Source organism: Urocitellus parryii, chromosome 11, assembly GCF_045843805.1.
Source record: "Urocitellus parryii isolate mUroPar1 chromosome 11, mUroPar1.hap1, whole genome shotgun sequence".
Taxonomy (NCBI): Eukaryota; Metazoa; Chordata; class Mammalia; order Rodentia; family Sciuridae; genus Urocitellus; species Urocitellus parryii.
In genome coordinates, this window is record NC_135541.1 from 45,254,403 (window position 1) to 45,273,080 (window position 18,678).

The 18,678-nt window shown below is 35.7% G+C and overlaps 1 protein-coding gene and 1 pseudogene across 7 annotated transcripts in view; both read left to right on the plus strand.

Annotated features, from left to right (window-relative positions):
- The first annotated feature begins 5,282 nt into the window (after window positions 1-5,282).
- Atg4c (autophagy related 4C cysteine peptidase) overlaps window positions 5,283-18,678 on the plus strand; it is a 93,580-nt gene continuing 80,184 nt past the window's right edge. For 2 of the 7 annotated variants that reach the window (XM_026408739.2, XM_026408743.2), the window contains exons 1-3: window positions 5,441-5,571; window positions 16,042-16,070; window positions 18,377-18,468. The gene's annotated coding sequence lies outside the window, so the exon portion shown is untranslated. Of the gene's footprint in view, window positions 5,334-5,440; window positions 5,572-16,041; window positions 16,071-18,376; window positions 18,469-18,678 lie in introns of those variants that run through there. The other 5 variants (XM_077791109.1, XM_026408740.2, XM_077791110.1 and 2 more) reach the window with 5 other exon arrangements.
- Window positions 9,690-10,484, plus strand: LOC113196703 (acidic leucine-rich nuclear phosphoprotein 32 family member E pseudogene; annotated as a pseudogene).

Below are 18,678 nucleotides of genomic sequence, written 5' to 3' on the forward strand. Positions count from 1 at the left end.
ATCTACCATACCTCATCTTTGTCATCTGTTGACTTCCTGGTTATTAGCTTAGTTGCTCACCCCAATGGCTCACAATATTATCCATGTCGATAGTTTCAACTGTCATTTAAAGGTGATTAGTCCGAAAGCTATATATTCATCTCAACTCTTCCTTTTAAGTTCCATATACAACTGCCTGTTGGGCATAGTCATCTGACAGCTTTTAAACATCTCTAACTCAACATGTAGAAAAATGAAAAGCCAGAAACCTAGAAGACTCCCTTGATTCCTTTTCTCACTCCCACCTCCTCTTGATTCAATTATCTTAACATCTTCAACTAGTATTTTGCTCTTTCCTTATTCCTATTGAATTTCAGATCTCCTATTAAAAAAACCCTAAATTAGAAAAATTAGCTTTGCCAACTTAATCCATTCTGTTTATTGCAACCAGCAAACTAAAATATAATCTGATTATGTGACTCTTTAAGTGATTCCCTTCATGTTCAGGTTAAAGTTCAAAGCCCATCATGGTACATAACAGCTCCATTCTGTCTTTCCAGGCTTATGTCATATCATTCCCCAATCCAGCTATAATAAACTCATTGGTTATCTTAAACTGGTTCGTATTCCTCTTCTGCAGCTGGCTATTTCTTATTTTTATCATTTAAGTCATTTCAGGAAACTCCTCTTCTGGGACCCCTAAATTTGAGAGTAACAAACCTTTCTTGTTCTCTTAATATATTGTTTATACTTCTATCACAGCATTTGTCATACTATCATTTGTTATACTTCTATCACAGCATTTGTCAAGCCATAAGCTTCGTATCTGAATTCTCTTCATATTCCCAGAACAATTGTGGTTGTTTTGTAAACATTAGTAGCTTCAAAGAGATCCTGTGCTGAATTTCAAGCCCAAGGTTTTCTTTGTAGCATTTGCTGAAGCATGGCAATGCAAGGAAAAGGATTACAGAATAATATTCATAAAGGAAGAAACGTGAATTCACTGAAGATGCTTTAAAAAATCAGAGGGATCCTGGGCATATTTGCATGCTGAGGTGAAGGGGGCAGTGGAGAGAGACAGAGATTGAACATATAAGAGAGGGATAGAAAGAAATAAGGTCACTTGGAAAGGAGAAAAGGTTTCACCAAATTTTCTCTAAAATAATTTTTTAGCCTTTAGAAGTCTGCAAGTTATTCATCTCATCAAGGCTCAGTTCAGCTTACCGCAATATAATATTTCCAATGAAGCATTCAAGCTACACATTTACTTATTAAATAGATCATTCATCTTTTTTGCGTCCAGGAGGAAGATGGATAAGAAGTATACTTTGTAGAAGTTAATGATTAAAAGTTTACTTACATGGGCTGAGGTTGTGGCTCAGCAGTAGAGTGCTTGCCTAGCAGGGGCGAGGCCCTGGGTCCGATCCTCAGCACCACATAAAAATAAATTAATTAATTAAAGATATTGTGTGGGGGGGCTGGGGATCTGGCTCAAGTGGTATCGCGCTCGCCTGGCATGCGTGCGGCCCGGGTTCGATCCCCAGCACCACATACAAACAAAGATGTTGTGTCCGCCAAAAACTGAAAAATAAACATTGAAATTCTCTCTCTCTCTAAAATAAAAAGATATTGTGTGGGAGACCAACCTCACACGTGACTGAGTTACTCCCCGGCTGGGTGTTTTGAGGTGTCCAGTAGCAGATGCAGCAGGACTTCCCTACCCTTCTTGGGTTCGAGAATGGTTTCTGTGTAGAAGTGTGTCTCTCCACTACCCCAGGGACCCAATTACCTCACCTGACCTTGCAACACTGCCCCCTTTGACCTTCATTGGACGGGATTTTCCCCAGAATTTAGAGTTCCCCAATAAAAGCCCACTCCCAAGCGTGCTCGCTCTCTCTCACTAACCTCTCTGGTAGAACCTTGCTTCCCCCTTGGGGAGCTTGAGGCAGAGAGCTCGAGGAGCTGTCCAGAAGCTGGTTTAAAGATAAAATTGTGTGTCTGTGTTTTATTTTGCAATTCCCTGAGAATTTCCCAGCGTGGCCAAACAATTAACCGTCTGCATCAACTAAAAAATAAATATTAAAAAATAAAAGTTTATTTACAAAAATCTGGTGCTATATCACTATCTATGTTACTAGAATAACTGGCATGCTTTAAAATATGCCAGTATGCCTGGGATAAAATGATATTTAGAAATCATACACATGCCTGCATGTGTGTGCATGCACACACACGCACACACACGCACACACACTCACAGGGAGAGAGAGGGAGAGAGAGAGAGAGAGAGAAGAAGAAGAAGAAGAAGAAGAAGAAGAAGAAGAGGAGGAGGAGGAGGAGGAGGAGGAGGAGGAGGAGGAGGAGGAGGAGGAAGAGGAGGAGGAGGAGGAGAGGGAGAGAAAGAGAAAGGGGTAGTAAATTCTGACTGATAAAATATTCTGGTTTTAGCAGTTATTATATACTTGAATTACTAATTTGTTTAAAAGCTCAGGTATTAGAAATAACTTACATTAAAGCACAATGGAGGTCTGGGGTTGTAGCTCAGTGTTAGACTACTTGTCTAGCATGTGAAGTACTGGGTTTAATTCTCAGCACCGCAAATAAATAAGTAAAATAAAGATCCACTGATAACTAAAAAATAGTTAAAATAAACACAATGGAATATTACTCAGCCTTAAAGAAGAATTAAATTATGGCATTTGCCAGTAAATGGATGGAGCTGGAGAATATCATGCTAAGCAAAACAAGCCAGTCCCCCCAAATCAAAGGCCAAATGTTTTCTTTGATATGCTGATGCTAATTCACAATAAGGGGTGGGGGGGCTAGGGAAGAATAGAGTTACTTTAGATTAGGTACAGGGAAGTGAAGTGAGGGGAGGGGATAGGGGGATAGGAAGGATAGAGAATGAAACAGACATTATTACCTCAAGTACATATATGACCAATGACTGATATGATTCTACAACATGTACAATCAGAAAAATGAGAAATCCTACCCCATTTATGTATGATATATCAAAGTGCACAAATGAATTCCTACTATCATGTATAACTAATTAAAATAAATTTAAAAAAACACATAGCATGAATGAGGAGGGAGTTTCTGGTCCTCTGTCACCACTGAGAACTCCTATAAACACTACTAGTTCCTCTGTTTAAACACACTAGTTACTGTTTTTAGCACTGAGAGTGACACAAATATTTAAGATGCAGTTCTTGACTCTTAGAAGGCATGTTAACTATTATAGATTTCCAATTAACTGAGTGTACAAGTGATTATTAAGTTAATGTTAGACATATTTTACTTTGTTTTCCATTCTGCTAAATCTCTTCTCTCCACTTTTCTTTTTCCTTTAAATCTTTCTTAATTATCTAATTTATCTGGGCTTCAGAAACAGCCCAGAGTGCTTAGAGTGCTTTGCCGCTAGGAGTACTTATTATTTATTTGTTAAACAGTTTGACCAGTATTGACTCTGGTGTAGTTGGCAATTGGTTGAATTGGAACGTCCAAAATGCATTTACAGGAGAGAACAGTGCTGAGTATTGCAGCTGCAAGAATCTCTAAAAACAAAGTCTGTTACATAAATTATGTACTCTTTAAATACTCTTCCATGTTCATTTCACAACCCATCATTGAGACTGCTTTAGAAATATGTTTATCAAATATTTAGCATATTTTAAAAGGTTCCTTAATAACATCACTAATAAGTGGATACAATTATGTGTTTGTCTTCTACAAACACTTATAAATATCAGATAACCTAATTATAATTTATTAACACTACCTTTGAATCACTCCAATGAAAATGTTCCCTCAATGCATTCATATTGTTTTGGTGCACAAGTATGGAAAGCAGCAGTTGTTTTCCATGATCATAGATTTTAAATATTTACTTGCTAGTGCTGCATAATTTATCACATTGAAGTTGGAAAGCAGTTTGTGTGGTAGCTGATACTGTCAGTGTTATGGAATATAAGATCCCTCTGTGACTTGCATATAAAGTTGTAAAAATGAAAGGTATTCTACTTCCTTTTTCTTTTAAAAATATTTTTAGTTGTACATGGATAGGATATCTTTATCTTATTTATTTATTTTTATGTGGTGCTGAGAATTGAACCCATGCCTCACATGTGCTAGGAAGTGCTCTAGCACTGAGCTACAACCCCAGTCCTCTATTCTGTTTTTCTAACCAGTTAAAATTTATTTTGCTATAAATCCATAGAAACCTAAAGCTTATGTTAGTCACACAATTTAATTTTGCATAATTATCACATAATTATTTTATGAATCCAAGCATTGTTTTTCATGGCTTGTTAATATAGTAAGTTAAAAATAAACCTTATTCTTGTCATCCAATTATTTATGGAAGTTAGAAAAAGTCATCCAGATGGCTTGTTAGATGCATGTTCTCTCTCCTAAATAATCAAAAGAATTCTGTCCGTCTATATATGGAACCACAAGCTATGTAAATAGGCAAGAAGAGGGTTACTTTGCTTGCTCACTCTAACAAATGTTCTATGTATTATTTTGTACTCTGATTGGTTATTTGATTGCCCCCAGAACATGAATGAAACGTAAGTAGCTCTAGTTAACCTAGAGCTGTTTTTTGATGAAAATAAACAAATTCACATTTAAAAATGGAAAATAATGATTCAAGTTTAATCTAGAATTTTTCAATTCTGCATTTTGGAAGGTTTTCATTCCCATGTGGTTTCATAGTCCTGACGTACAGATTGTTTTTTTTTTAATTTATTTTTTACTTTGAGTTTCTACTATAATTTCCTAGGTATTTTAGGAGAATGTCTGGCAGTAATTGCGCCAACAGAATCTGCAGTACTGCAAAATCATATAAAATTTTCTTTTTACTATGATTTAGTCATTCCCTCAACATCTTTTAAAAGTGAGCCCTCTTCTGCACTGTTGTGTTTCAATCCTTAAAAAGAATGTAAAGATGGAAAGTGAGTGCGCACGTATCTGGGTATTTTACCTAACCTAGAGTCCTAACTATAGCCTGGCTCCAAGTACCCTTGCAACAGGTTAAGACAATAGTGGTATTTTTATCACAATGTGGCTTGGTGAGAGGTCTAAACTGTCTGACAGTGAGAATGAAGGGCGCCGTGCATACTGGGTCTTGTAGTTCTTGAGCCGAAAGCAAGCGTGGTGTTGCAAGGCATGCTGGTAGTTGAAGTCCACTTGTTCAACATTTTTGACAGCTGTAGCAAGGTTTAGTCCATCAGAGAGACACTGCTTAAGAAGCCTTCTCTGAGCTTTGCCCTCGTGGCACGAGTGATCAGCGGTTGCTACGGGAGGCAAACCCGTGGGAAGGCGGGACGTAGGAGGCCACCTGAGCGCAGGTCAGTGCTCCTCAGCGCTCTTCGCCAGGCTTTGCCCCGGAAGTGGCTGATCTGCGGGCTCGCGGCAGAGGCTGTTCCTCTTACTACGGTGGCCGCGTGGCCGCGGAGCTGAGGCTGCGACGTCGAGTTTGGAACGTCTGCGTGCGGCTGGTTTTGTGGCGGCCGTTGCTAGAGGTGGAGCGTTTCCTGGGTTGGTGGCTCCTGCACATTTGTACAGTTCTCGGGTCCTTCTCTTTCGGTGAGGGGTCGGCTTGAGGCGAGGGGAGTCGAGAAGGTCGGGAATTAGCGTCTCTAACTCCCAAATGGCAGGGTTTTCTGGGGGGCCCTGCCCCCAGTGGAGACCCTATGGCCAACAGTTGGGTTCTTCTAGGCGTTGGCGCCTCCCTCCTCTCCGCTTTCCAGTGTCATTTGTCTTCTGACTCCTCCTTACCCTGTCTTAGGCTCTAAAGATAACAAACCGTAAGCCTTTCCTGTGGGCAGCTCTCTTTCATTGCGGTTTTTTATTAGGTATTCCAGGCACGATCTTGTGCCCTGAGCTGTCTCATCTGTTTGGCCCCTTCCTCGTGCCCATTTCTCTCTGGGGAAAACAAAAACAAAAACAAATATACACACAAAAAACTAAATTCTTAAGATCTCATTTTCTCATTCCTATTCCCTGTCCCCTCTTGTGGTCTTTGTCACTGTTTCAAACTGTAACACCTTACCTTGGGAATTCTGATGCCTTTCTATCTGAATATTAACGTTCACTAATTTTATTTGATTTTCACTTTTGAGATTGAAGGTTCAGGATACATTCTTAACATATGATGACCCTGAGTTACAACGGCCAATTCTGACTTTGCTTATTGAATTTATTTTTATTATAGCTTCTTTGGCTTACATTTTCATTTTGTATTATTTTCCTATATGTAGTCCGCTACTGCCTTAGACTTGAGGAGAATACCTTGTCCTACAGCCTTTTATGTTTAAATGACTTAGATGGGAATTTTCTTTTGTTTTCCGTACTGTATGTCCCAATGGATTTTTTTTTTTTTTTGCAGTGATTTTGTGTCAGTTGATAGCACATAGATGCACAAGGGAGTGGTCTTTCCTTCTTGCTTGTGATTTATAATTAGATTATGAATCATTGAAAGTACTTAGAGGAACTGGAAAGGCTTTAAAGGAAAAATCTATGTCTTTTCTGAGTTTCAAATTGATAAAGCTTTTTCCTTAACAGTGAAGGGGTTCTAGTTAGTCAGGTAATCTGATGCTGTATTGAATTGCTGATCAATTCACTTGCTATAAAATTTTGAAAACTGTTTAAAGTTAAAAAGCAGAAAACATAAGAAGTTGTATAATTAGTAAGTTTGAAAGCTATTGGTGCTTTTTTTTTCTGTGAAATGGGATGTACATATATTGAAAAAGGTGTTTGTGATAATTATGAAGTATTTCTAGATTTGGTAAAGGGCTTTGAATACTATTCACTAGTGTTTTGTAGACAAAATTTTTTTCCCTTGCTTTCTGAGACTAACGCAACTCAAATGAGTTTGCCACTTCTAACTCAAAAGAGTTTGCAACTACTGTTCTTATTATTGTATTATATATTATAGTAAGTTATCATTCTTCTTTAATAATACAATCTATACCTGTCCATAAAATTAACATTAATACTTGTATTATCAAATTGGGATTATTCCTAATTAATCTGAAATGGTTTCAGCCATGCTTAAAATTTGGGGCTAAATGTATATTTCAGAATTAATTAACTCATGGAACTCTTTAATGGAAAAACCTAAGAAGCTAGACATTATTCAAATTTAAAAATATTTTCCCGATATTCCTGAGTTTCAAATTGATACTTTTCTGAGATTTTGTTTAATAGTCATTGAATACTTCTTACTCTTTAATACAATCATCAGAACATTCACTGATAAGTGTTCTCTTGTCCTTATCTATACAGATGCTTTTTTTTTTTTTTTTTGCAGGGGATGGGGGTGTACCAGGGATTGAACTCGGGCACTTGACCACTGAGCCACATCCCCAGCCCTATTTTGTATTTTATTTAGAGACAGGGTCTCATTGAGTTGCTTAGCACCTCGCTTTTGCTGAAGCTGGCTTTGAACTCTCCATCCCTCCATCCCCACCCCTCCATCCCCATGGGGATTACATGTATGTGCCACCTGCCTGGCATCTGTACCAAATGCTTTTGAAGCATTATCTTCATTAATTGTAACAGTTCATCGAGCCACTGATTATTATTTACATTTAGCAAATGAACAAACTGAAGCTCAAAGAGTGTATGTCTTTCAGTCCAGTTTTTTTTTTTTAATTTTTATTTTTTTTCTTCCCACTGTACTACAGTTGCAAAGATTTGTTCTGCATCCTGGGATGTATAAAGATCTTGCTTTGTAGCTTTATTGTATCAGTTACTCTGCTAGGTGCAGGTGATAGAGCAGTGAACAAAAGAGACAAACAGAAACTTCTGCTCTTGGGGAGTTTATAGTCTAGAAGAATATATGAAGTGTAAACTTTGCCTAAGGAAGCAGAAAGTATAGGTAATAATTGTTAGATTGTATGCATTTTCGAATGTTAAAGTCGAAAAGAGAGGTTGACTAGGGAAGGTTTTATGAAGATGAGATTTAATCTGGAATTTTAATAGTGGGTAGAGATTTTATAGGTAGGAATAGGGAGAAGAGTAATTCTAGAGATAGAAGCATAAAATGAACAAAAATTCCTAAGGCTAAATTTTAGGGAGAGCAATTAGAGAGAGGGGTAAATACAGAGCTACTTTGTGTCTTCAGTTTTCTTACATGTAGTAAGTGCACAATGTTGGTTGAATTTGGAAAAAAAAAGTTTAAATAAATGAAGTCACAGTAACAGCTCAGATGAGAAGTAATGAGGAGTTAGATTTAGAGTGACTTTATTGAAAATGGAATAAAGAAATATATTGGTGAAAGAATCTATAGGTTTGTTAATTATTGATTGTTGAGAGTGGGATAGTAGCCAAGGAAGAAGAAAGGCTAGATTACCAGTTTGAAATGAGTGAGCCCCCCAGGTGAATTGTGAATCATGAGATTAAAAAAAATTCCAAAAAGCATCATTATTTTATGATTCAGTAAGAGAAAAGAAATATTGTTATTTAAACAGATTAAGAGTATAATAGTAAGATGAATTTTAATTTCAGAGTTAAATATAAAATTCTGTGATGGAGGCTTGATGTCATAAGGTATCCTTACAATGAGTGATGTAATCTCTGACACACATTCAATCATTTAGCATTTATTTATAATTGGGTACTTTTCTAGGCCACAGTGATGTAGTAGTGAGTAAATATAGTTACTACCTTTGTAGAATTTACTGTAACAGAGGAAGCAGATGTAAATCAGATAAAGAGATTTAACTTTACAATTATGTTAAGTGATATGAAAAAGTATTTGAAATTATTTATTCAGAGGAAGAACTGATTATCAAGGGCAGAAGACTAAGAGACCAGTTAGGAGATTGCTGGAGTAGCCCACTGAGAGATAGTATTAATCTAGAGAAGGTGGAGGTAAATTGTAAAAGATAATTAGTTAGAAGTGAATGAATTTCAGAGATGTTGGGGAGGTAGAACTGGGAATTACATTAGATATGAAAGTTGAAAAGACAAAATGTTATTGGCTACACCTAGATTTTTGATTTATTTAACTGGATGGATTGTGATGAAATTCACTGAGAAACAGAACATTGAAAGAGGATCAGGTTTAGGGGGACATACTTTGTTTATTAAAATTATTTTATTGTGGCAGTAGTGTTCAAGGTTAATTCTTAGTTATTTTTCCCTTTTGTGTCATTGTTTAGTATATTTGAATAATGGTAAATTTATAGTAAGGTTTTTTTGTTTTTGTTTTTTGGGTTTTTTTGCATTGTTTCTTCTTGAATGAGGGAGAATGAAGTTCTAGATGAAAGCATCTGGAAAAATGTTGCTGTCTATTTTGAACCTATGTTCAAAAAGTCTCATCTGTTCTAAAGGTCAGCTTAACTTTCACCTTACTTTTTTCCTCCAACTTTTTTTCTTTTGAAAGTTTCAAACCCGGAGCAGCCATTGAAGGGGAAGGAAACTGCTGGTGTGTGTGTGTGTGTGTGTGTGTGTGCATGCGCGTGAGTGGGTATGTGGACAAAGAGGTGGGGGCAGCTGAGTTAGAGTCCCAACTCCTTGGACTCCATTTGCTATTCTTTTCTTTCTCCCCCACATCTATCTGGTGGTACTGGGCATTTGAATTTGTGGGTTTTTTTCATTCATTTCCAAATCTTTTAAAAATTTTAGGGTTAGGGGGTAGTGGGACAAGCAGGAAAGGGGAAAGGAAGAGAGTAGGAGCAGAAGAGCAGGAGGAGGACATGGAGATGAAGAAGAGGACTAACATGGAGATAAGGAACTGAGCCTTGGAGGAGGTGACAGAATTAGTTCTTGATAATTGCCTGTGTGTCAGTGGGGAAATTGAAGGCCTGAATAACACTTAAAGAACTAGAGTTTCTGAGTATGGCTAATGTGGAATTAAGTTCATTGGCCCAATTTCCCAGCTTAAACAAACTTCGAAAGTTGGAATTTAGTAACAATATAATTTCTGGAGGCTGGGAAGTCCTGGCAGAAAAATGTTCAAATCTTATCTACCTCAATCTGAATGGAAACAAAAATCAAAGATCTCAGTATGGTAGAAGCTCTGCAAAATCTTAAAAATTTGAAAACTCTTGACATGTTTAACTATGAGATCACAAATCTGGAAGATTACAGAGAAACTTTCTTTGAATTGCTGCAACAAATCACATACTTAGATGGATTTGATCAGGAAGATAATGAAGCACCTGACTCCTGAAGAGGATGAGGATGAGGATGGAGATGAAGGTGATGGAGATGAAGAGGAAGATGAAGCTGGTCCACCTGAAGGAAATGAGGAAGATGAGGAGGAAGGTGATGAGGAGGATGAGGATGAAGATGAAGCAGGATCAGAATTGGGAGAGGGAGAAGAAGAAGTGGGCCTTTCTTACTTGATGAAAGAAGAAATTCAGAATGAAGAAGATGATGATGATTATGTAAATGAAGGGGAAGAGGAGGAGGAAGAGGAAGAAAATGGTCTCTGAGGGGAGAAGAGGAAACAAGATGCTGAAGATGGTAGAGAGGAAGAAGATGACTAGATCATTCTAAGACCAGATTCCCCAGCATTCCTGGGTGTGCAGTAGAGTGATCACATCTTTGTTTTTTCATGTACAATAGCCATCCCTACAGAATATAATGTGTTCCTTTTTATAGAAAAGTGTGGTTTTACTATTTTTGCCTTATCATTCCAGTTAGGATTTACTAGTCTGTTAATGATCATATTGTATGTAGAGAAAAAATTTCATTGACACTCCCCCCATTAAGACATTCTCTAGCAATTATATTTAGAAGCTTAATTTTTTTTTTTTTTTTTTATTTTTTAGTTCTCCGCGGACACAACATCTTTGTTGGTATGTGGTGCTGAGGATCGAACCCGGGCCGCACGCATGCCAGGCGAGCGCGCCACCGCTGAGCCACATCTCCAGCCCCTAGAAGCTTAATTTTCTAATTCAAGTTCAAGTACATTGTATTAGTAATTTTTAGTCCATAATTAAAACATGATTGCTTTTACACAGGTGAAGTTTTGTGCATTTCATTCATAAGATTTTAAAATTATTTATAAATTAACTGAAATTACAGTCATCTGTAATATGAATTAACAGTAGTCTCTTGAATAAGTTGATTATTATTACTTTTTTTTTAAAGAGATGCTCCAGGGGGCTGGGGATGTGGCTCAAGCGGTAGCGCACTCGCCTGGCATGCGTGCGGCCCGGGTTCGATCCTCAGCACCACATACCAACAAAGATGTTGTGTCACCGAGAACTAAAAAATAAATATTAAAAAAAAAATAAAAAATAAAAAAAAAAAAGAGATGCTCCAGGGATCTTTATTTTGAAGGCATTGGCTTTTTTTTAAGGAGCTAAGGATATTTGGGTGGTTTTTTTGTCACATGAATTAAGTTGTAAAGTAGAAGCAGAATAATAAAGGTTCTATTCAGCAATATAGTTTGTGGATTTGGGAGAGGTTCTAGTCCGTAATATAATTCATGGATTTTGTGGTGATTGATAAGATTTTATTTTTGAAGGAAAAATTGCCTATACTAAGTGAGACACGCAGATGAGCCCTCTCTTTAGGCTGCAGATCATGACCTGCCAATGGTTGTTTATTTTGTTTTGTTTTAGTTGTGCATTTTCTTATCAGTTTCTTTATGATCACCTTCCCTTCTTGTTGACTCCCTTCTCTCTATTCCAAAAGAAAGCTGGAAACTTCTGGATACCCAGAAAACCTTTAGTCTTATACCTCACCACCTTTTCAGATCTCTCTGAGTTTTAAACAGAGTAGAAGAAACTGAGAATTTTCTGAGATACAAATATTGTTATTGATACAATTTTAGGCATCAAGCTCTGCTTATTGTAAATCTTTCTTGACTGACAACACGTAAGACCATATAAGTAGGATGAAGAAAGTAAAGAAGCAGAGGATGGTTTTTGAATAAGTATCAGTGTTCATTGCCTGTTGATAATTAGACATTTAAGTCAGTTTTTAAGTTGGCATCCCAAATTATTTGGATACCAACCCTGTGCAGTATTTATAATTTTTCTGAGTAGAACCTTTAGTTGTTCCTATAGTTTTAAAGCATTACCAGTTGTAGCATTTAATTGGAATATTGTAGGCAGTTGGAAAAATGTTTGGGATTAAATATTAAAATTAAGACTTATTTTCAAGTGAATGTTCATTAAAATAAAAGAATATTGGGATAAGTATGAGTATGTGCTTACTTACATGGTTACTATATAAAATATAATGAGTACACAAGTATGTCTCTGTTTTTGTCATGGAGGCTCCATGTTCAAGGTAATTGCTTTGTTCATCTTGACTATCTAAAAATTTTTTCTTTGTTTTGAATATTTGTAAGGTTTTAAAAAGTGTCAGTAAACTAATTGAAGCTATCTTCTCTACTGGGACACATTTAAATTACTTAGTGCTGCTGCTGCTTGTTTTTTTTTTTTTTAGTTTAAAATGTATGACTTGGCGTTTTAAAGGTTATTTGTGGAGAAACTAAAACAGTTGCACAACTGACTGAAAAAAACACTTGGAATAAATTTAGTAGGGGGGGTCAGAAAGTACAGAACATTAACATTTTTTCTCTTAATTTTTTAGGAATTGATATGCCCTGCTTTAGTCTCTAAGAATTCTCATTACATACTATGTCCAGATTATCAAATACTTATTTTTAAAATGAAATCTATATATTGACTTTCTTTTTTTTTTTTAAAGAGAGAGTGAGAGAGGAGAGAGAGAGAGAGAGAGAGAGAGAGAATTTTTAATATTTATTTTCTAGTTCTCGGCAGACACAACATCTTTGTTGGTATGTGGTGCTGAGGATCGAACCCGGGCCGCAAGCATGCCACTGGAGCGCGCTACCGCTTGAGCCACATCCCCAGCCCTATATATTGACTTTCTTATCAATCATCTTATTGTGTAATCAAAATTAGAGTTTTTTGGTTTGAAAACAACACATAGTGAACCTCCAGATAACTTTTAAGAACTTATTTAGCTTTGTGGGTGGTTTTTCAGGCAAATAAGTAAGAGGAGGTTTTATATTTTGTAGAATTTTGGGGTCCTATTTTAATGCTCTTTGTATTGCACTATGTATATAGTGTGTTAACTTCTTTAAGAATCTCTCCTTAAACTTTGAGGTTAATACTTTTGTGCAACTGTGTTTTTGAATAAAGCCATGACAGTGTTAAAAACAAATAAAAAATCAGTACTCATGATCATTCTTTTATTGTTTCTGACTGTTACCTGTTTTTCCTGTGACTGCTGTAACTTAAAAGTTTTTGAAATGGAATTGCTTCAAATAAATTGAAGATTTGTTATTTAAAAAAAAGAAAGTTTCAAACCCATAATAAAGTGTTTAAAACCATATGTACCAATAGATACTGAGTAATACAGTTAAGTGTCATTATTTTACTTGGGATTTGACAGTAAACTCACATCTGGTTAAATTCTAACTTTCTTGGGATTTGACAGTAAACTCACATCTGGTTAAATTCTATGCATATGTAAATATAAATGTGCATTTGGGAAAAACGCATGCTTTTGATTTTTCTTTGAAGTGTCTCATGTATGTAATTGTTGATATCTATTGAATCAATACAATCAGTTTAAATTTTACATTTCATAGTGAAGTGACAAAATATAGTGTATAGAACAAAGTCATGGGCTTTGGAGTCAGCCTACTTGAATTCAAGATCTCTTGGTATATTCTAGCTGTATGACCTTACAGAAGCAATGTAGACTTTCCAAGATTTTGTTGTTTTATTTATAAGTTTAGGATAATAGTAGTACTTGCCTTATCCTTGTTGTGAGGATTAAATGATATATGTATATGGGTTAACAAAATTCTTGGTACAGAATTTAAATGATTAGTACTGTTATTATCATAGTGATACTGGGTGTGAAATCATCTGAACTTTTGTGACAATGTTTTAGTTTTAGGGCTCTGTATAAAATAAAGCTCAATTTGAGAAAAAGAATTTCTTGGTAGTTGTATTTATATTGGGGAAAATAATATATAAGATAGCTTTGTTTATTCACTGTTGTACATGCATCACCTCTCAGGGAATCCTAAGCAGAGATTATGTTTAGTCTACCACTATGGTAGAAAACTGATGTTGGGCCTAGCGCAGGCCTATAATCCCAGTGACTTGGGAGGCTGAGGCGGGAGGCTGAGGCAGGAGGATTGTGAGTTCAAAGCCAGCCTTAGCAACTCAGTAAAATACAAAATAGAGCTTGGGGATGTGGCTCAGTCGTGAGTGCCCCTGAGTTCAATCCCTGGTACCAAAAAAGAAAAGAAAAGAAAACTGGTGGTGGATTGGTTTGCGATTACTCATTATTTGTTAGAATGATTATCTTTATTTTTAGCCATACCTTTTTTGAATGTTATACTCCTTTTAGCCCTTCTGAGTAGGGTGAAGAAGTGGTTAGGCTCTATAAAGTCTGATCTACTGTTCTAAAGGTCAACTTAACTTTCACCTTTTTTCCTCCAATTTTTTTTCTTTTGAAAATTTCAAACCCATAATAAAGTGTTTGAAAGAGTTAGTACTACAAATATATGTACTTTATATCCTTCACCAAATTCATTAGCCTCATTTGGGCTTGTGCTTGCTGTTGCACAAGTGCTGTCTGTATTTAAATGTACCCATATACTTTTTTTTCTCACTGAACTGTTTGAAAGTAAGGTGGAGACATAGTGGCACTTCACCCCTAACTACTTCATCATGTTTCTTCTAAGAACTGGGACATTCTCCTACATCAGTAACTCCTTTAGCATACCCAAATAATTTAACCTTCATATGATAATATTGTCTAATGTAAAGTACATGTTAACAATTAGATTTTTTCAAATATCCCAATAATGCATTTAAAATATACTGAATTCAGTCAGAGATCATGAATTATATTTGATTGCCATGTCTCTGTTTTCTTTTATTTAGAGCATTCTCCATCTTCTCCCTCCCCCCCTTCCTCCCTTCTTTCCTTCCTTCCTTCCTTCTCTTTAAAGACATTGTCATTGGTCAGGCACAGTGGCACATGCCTTTGTCCTAGCTACTTGGAGGCTGAGGCAGGAGGGGTTATAAGTTTGAGACCAGCTTGGGTAAATTAGCTACACCCTGTCTCAAAATATAAAAATTTTTTAAAAAGGGTTGGGGATGTAGCTCAGTGGTAGAATGGTCCTGGATTTAATCCCCAATACAACCCCCCACCCACATGCACAAAGAAAACATTATTTAAGAGTCTAGACTAATTGTTTTGTAGACTGCTTCACAAAATTGATATGTCTGTTTCTTCACAATTAGTTTCAGGTTAATAGTTTTCCCTCTCTTACCTAGGTAATGTTACAAACTTTTCATTTCATCATGACATAGTTTGTTCCATCATTGATGATGTTAACGTCCATCAGTTAGTTTAGCCTGATTTCTGTATTCTAAAAATATCATTTGTTTCCTTTTTTTTTAAAGGGAGAGAGAGAATTTTTTTAAATATTTTTCAGTTTTCGGCAGACACAACATCTTCATTTTATTTTTATGTGGTGCTGAGGATCGAACCCAGTGCCCCGAGCATGCCAGGCGAGCACATTACCGCTTGAGCCACATCCCCTGTCCCTCATTTTTGTTTTTAATAATCAGTCAGTGGGGATGATATTTTGAGATCATGTGGGTATTGTTTTCCAGAGTTGTTGTTGTTGTTTTTTTTAACCTAGTGGTTTTAGCCAGTGATAATTCTTGCTTGGATCAGTCATTGCATTGGTACTTGCCAAATGGTGATTTCCCAAGTTTGGTCAATTGCAGTCCCTTCAGACTGGTTTCTATGGCTTTTGGATGTGTCCACATTTATATGTAAGCATTTTTTTCCCTCTTTTGTACCCTATGATGTGCCAGGCTCTTCTGTATGTTACCTACTTGAGATCTGGAATCATCCGTTTTATGATTGAGTCTGAGTTCATTTTAGTGCAAAATGATGCTTAGGACCCAAGATCTGGGCATTGAATATGCTCATTGCTATGGGGTGTCATTGATTCTCAACCCTTTAAATGGACAGACACACAAAAATTCAGCACTAATTCATATTGGTATCTCCTTTTTCTCACAGGAAGAACTTGGATTCTCAATAATATCAATGTATGTAAGCACTTATTTTATCCTATAATCACATAAATAGTTTTATAATTACTAGATCATTACTTCCTTCAACAACAAACCCACCAAGTAAAGATTTCTTTGCCCTTAGAATTTTTTGTCCTTGGAATATATCCCTCTAAAGGTATATATAGTAGGTGCTCAAAAATAATTGAATTATTTTTTTCTGTGTGATTATGTTATCAATTTAAAATGTAGTTAAGTTTTTACTAAACTACTCTTAGACTTTGTAAAAATCAGTTGTTTGTAAAAGTACTAAAGTAAACATAACAATTTTAAACTGTATAATAATGTATAATTACAGAAACTCTAGAATATTTATATCATATGAAGAATATGCAACTTTAACCTTCATAAAGATTTAAACTTGTGGCTCCATTTTCCAGTTGATATATTATTTAAAATTAGGAATGACAAGTGACATCAAACAATTAGATTTGTAAGCCCAAACAATTGTGTTTGTGAACATTTTAAACAATGGTCTTTTATTGACTGATGATACAATTCAGCACTAATCTTTAACAATAGACATAATTGTTGAGAATACTTCAACTTATTCCTAACTAATCTGTCTAGTGTTTTCCTGTATTTATTTTCAGAATAGAAAGATTTGTTATTAGCATGTCCTTGTTCCTTGTATTGAAGAAAGCCATTTGTGATTATTTACCCTGTGATATTGCCCTGTGATTCGTCCGTAAATATTCTCATTGGATGGTGGAATATTTCTCTTTTGTATTACTTTGTATCTCTATTGTGAGATATAACCACATCCAGCTATGTTATGGTAGTTATGAACATCTTGCTTATTAGAATGGAAGGTTAATGAGGTTAGGAAGTAAGTTTTATTTCCCTTAGTGATTATTTTATCTCCCTTAATACCTTGTAGAAGTAGCTACTCAAATATTTGACAAATAAATGCGGTATTTTATGTTTAAATGTGATGTAGTGTTATTAGCTTCAATAACATGGATGTACCTTTGTCTTGGCAAGAGTAACTAATGGAGTGGATTTGGGAAAGATCATAATCATGTTTACTTGTTACCAACTTCTAAATCAGTGTCTTAAACTGAATTCCCCATCTTAACTTTAGTCTTCTCCATCTGCATTCCCTGTTTTTGAGGATGGAACCATTGTCCTCCTAGACCTCAGACTTGAAATCTCAGAGTCACTTTAGTCTCTTTTCTTGTGTGAGCATATGCATTCATATAGTTGTGTGACATTGCTAGTTCTACCATTTCAATGTGTTACCTGTATGTCCCCTTATGGTATCCTGACTGAGTCCTTATTACCCTCTTTTATAGTCTTCTGGCTAACTGAAGGAATTGAGGATTTTTGATATGGAAAAGAGAAGACTGGAAAGGAGGGGTATTAGGAAGTATGTTTTAAAATATCAGCTCGGCTGTCAAATGGAATAAGGATTAATTTCTGAGGACATAAGCAGACTACTTGGTGGAATGTATAGGGAGAATTTTAGTTCCATGTAATATCTTTCTAGCAAATGTAGTTGTTTAAAATTAGTAGGTATCAGATAGTTAATGTGAAAAGTATAGAACAGTTATATCAGTAGAGAATAAACGGTTTAAAACATTATCAGGCTTTTACATTTAAAACTGCATATTCAGTTTAGTACAGTACTCATTAGGTAGTGAGCTCCTCCTTATTCTAGAAGTGTTTAGTCATAGGCTGAGGTACTACTGTTGGTGAGGATGCTGCAAAGGTCTCATTACTATGTGTTAACTATGGGTAGTGATTAGTGAATTTGAACCAGAGAACAAATCAGATTTCTTGGGCTGAGAGTGATTTTTTTTCAATCTTTTTAATTTACCCACTTTACTCCTCCTCTCAATCTAAGCTCTGATAAATTGAAGTGTATTATATGGGACTGATGGTCAAGAACTACTGTTAATACTATCTATTAGATGCTTTATAAGTTTCATTTCAGAGATTCTGACATCCTTCATCTGTTAATTATATTTTATTGATTAAGTGGTTTGATTTCCTGTGTTACATCTTATCTTTAGACTGCATATTTAATAGCTTGAAAAGTTGCATTTTAAAGTGTGAAGGCTCCAAATATTCATAGATACCTAGAAATCATCAGAAGTTACTAAGATCCTGACATAATTAGTATTTATTTACCAAATGATAGTAAATATTATGTTCTTCTTAGAGATAAGATAAAGAAAGCTTAAGACAATATTGTCTTTGGACAGTCTAGATATCATAATTCTTATTGCCATCTTCAAGTAAATGAATGAGGTCATTTCAACTCCTTATATCCCATTTAGATTGGTTATGGTGATGACTATGTACAGCCTGTGAACATGGAACATGCAACAAAGCACAGGTCCAGGTTGTTTGCTACAAGTCAAGTGTGATGGTAAGTGTGTGTCTTCTCAGTACTTAAATTTTACATTTTATTTAGGTCATCTTTATAAAGTAACTGTGCATTGATATAATATTTTTAACTGGTGGATATGATCCTGAGATGCCCTAAGAATGTTTATAAGATGTATCCTTGGGACTATCTTATTCTCTTTGCTCTCGGCCCTTTGTTCTTCTTTTTAAAACCCTTTTTCTGAACTTGCAT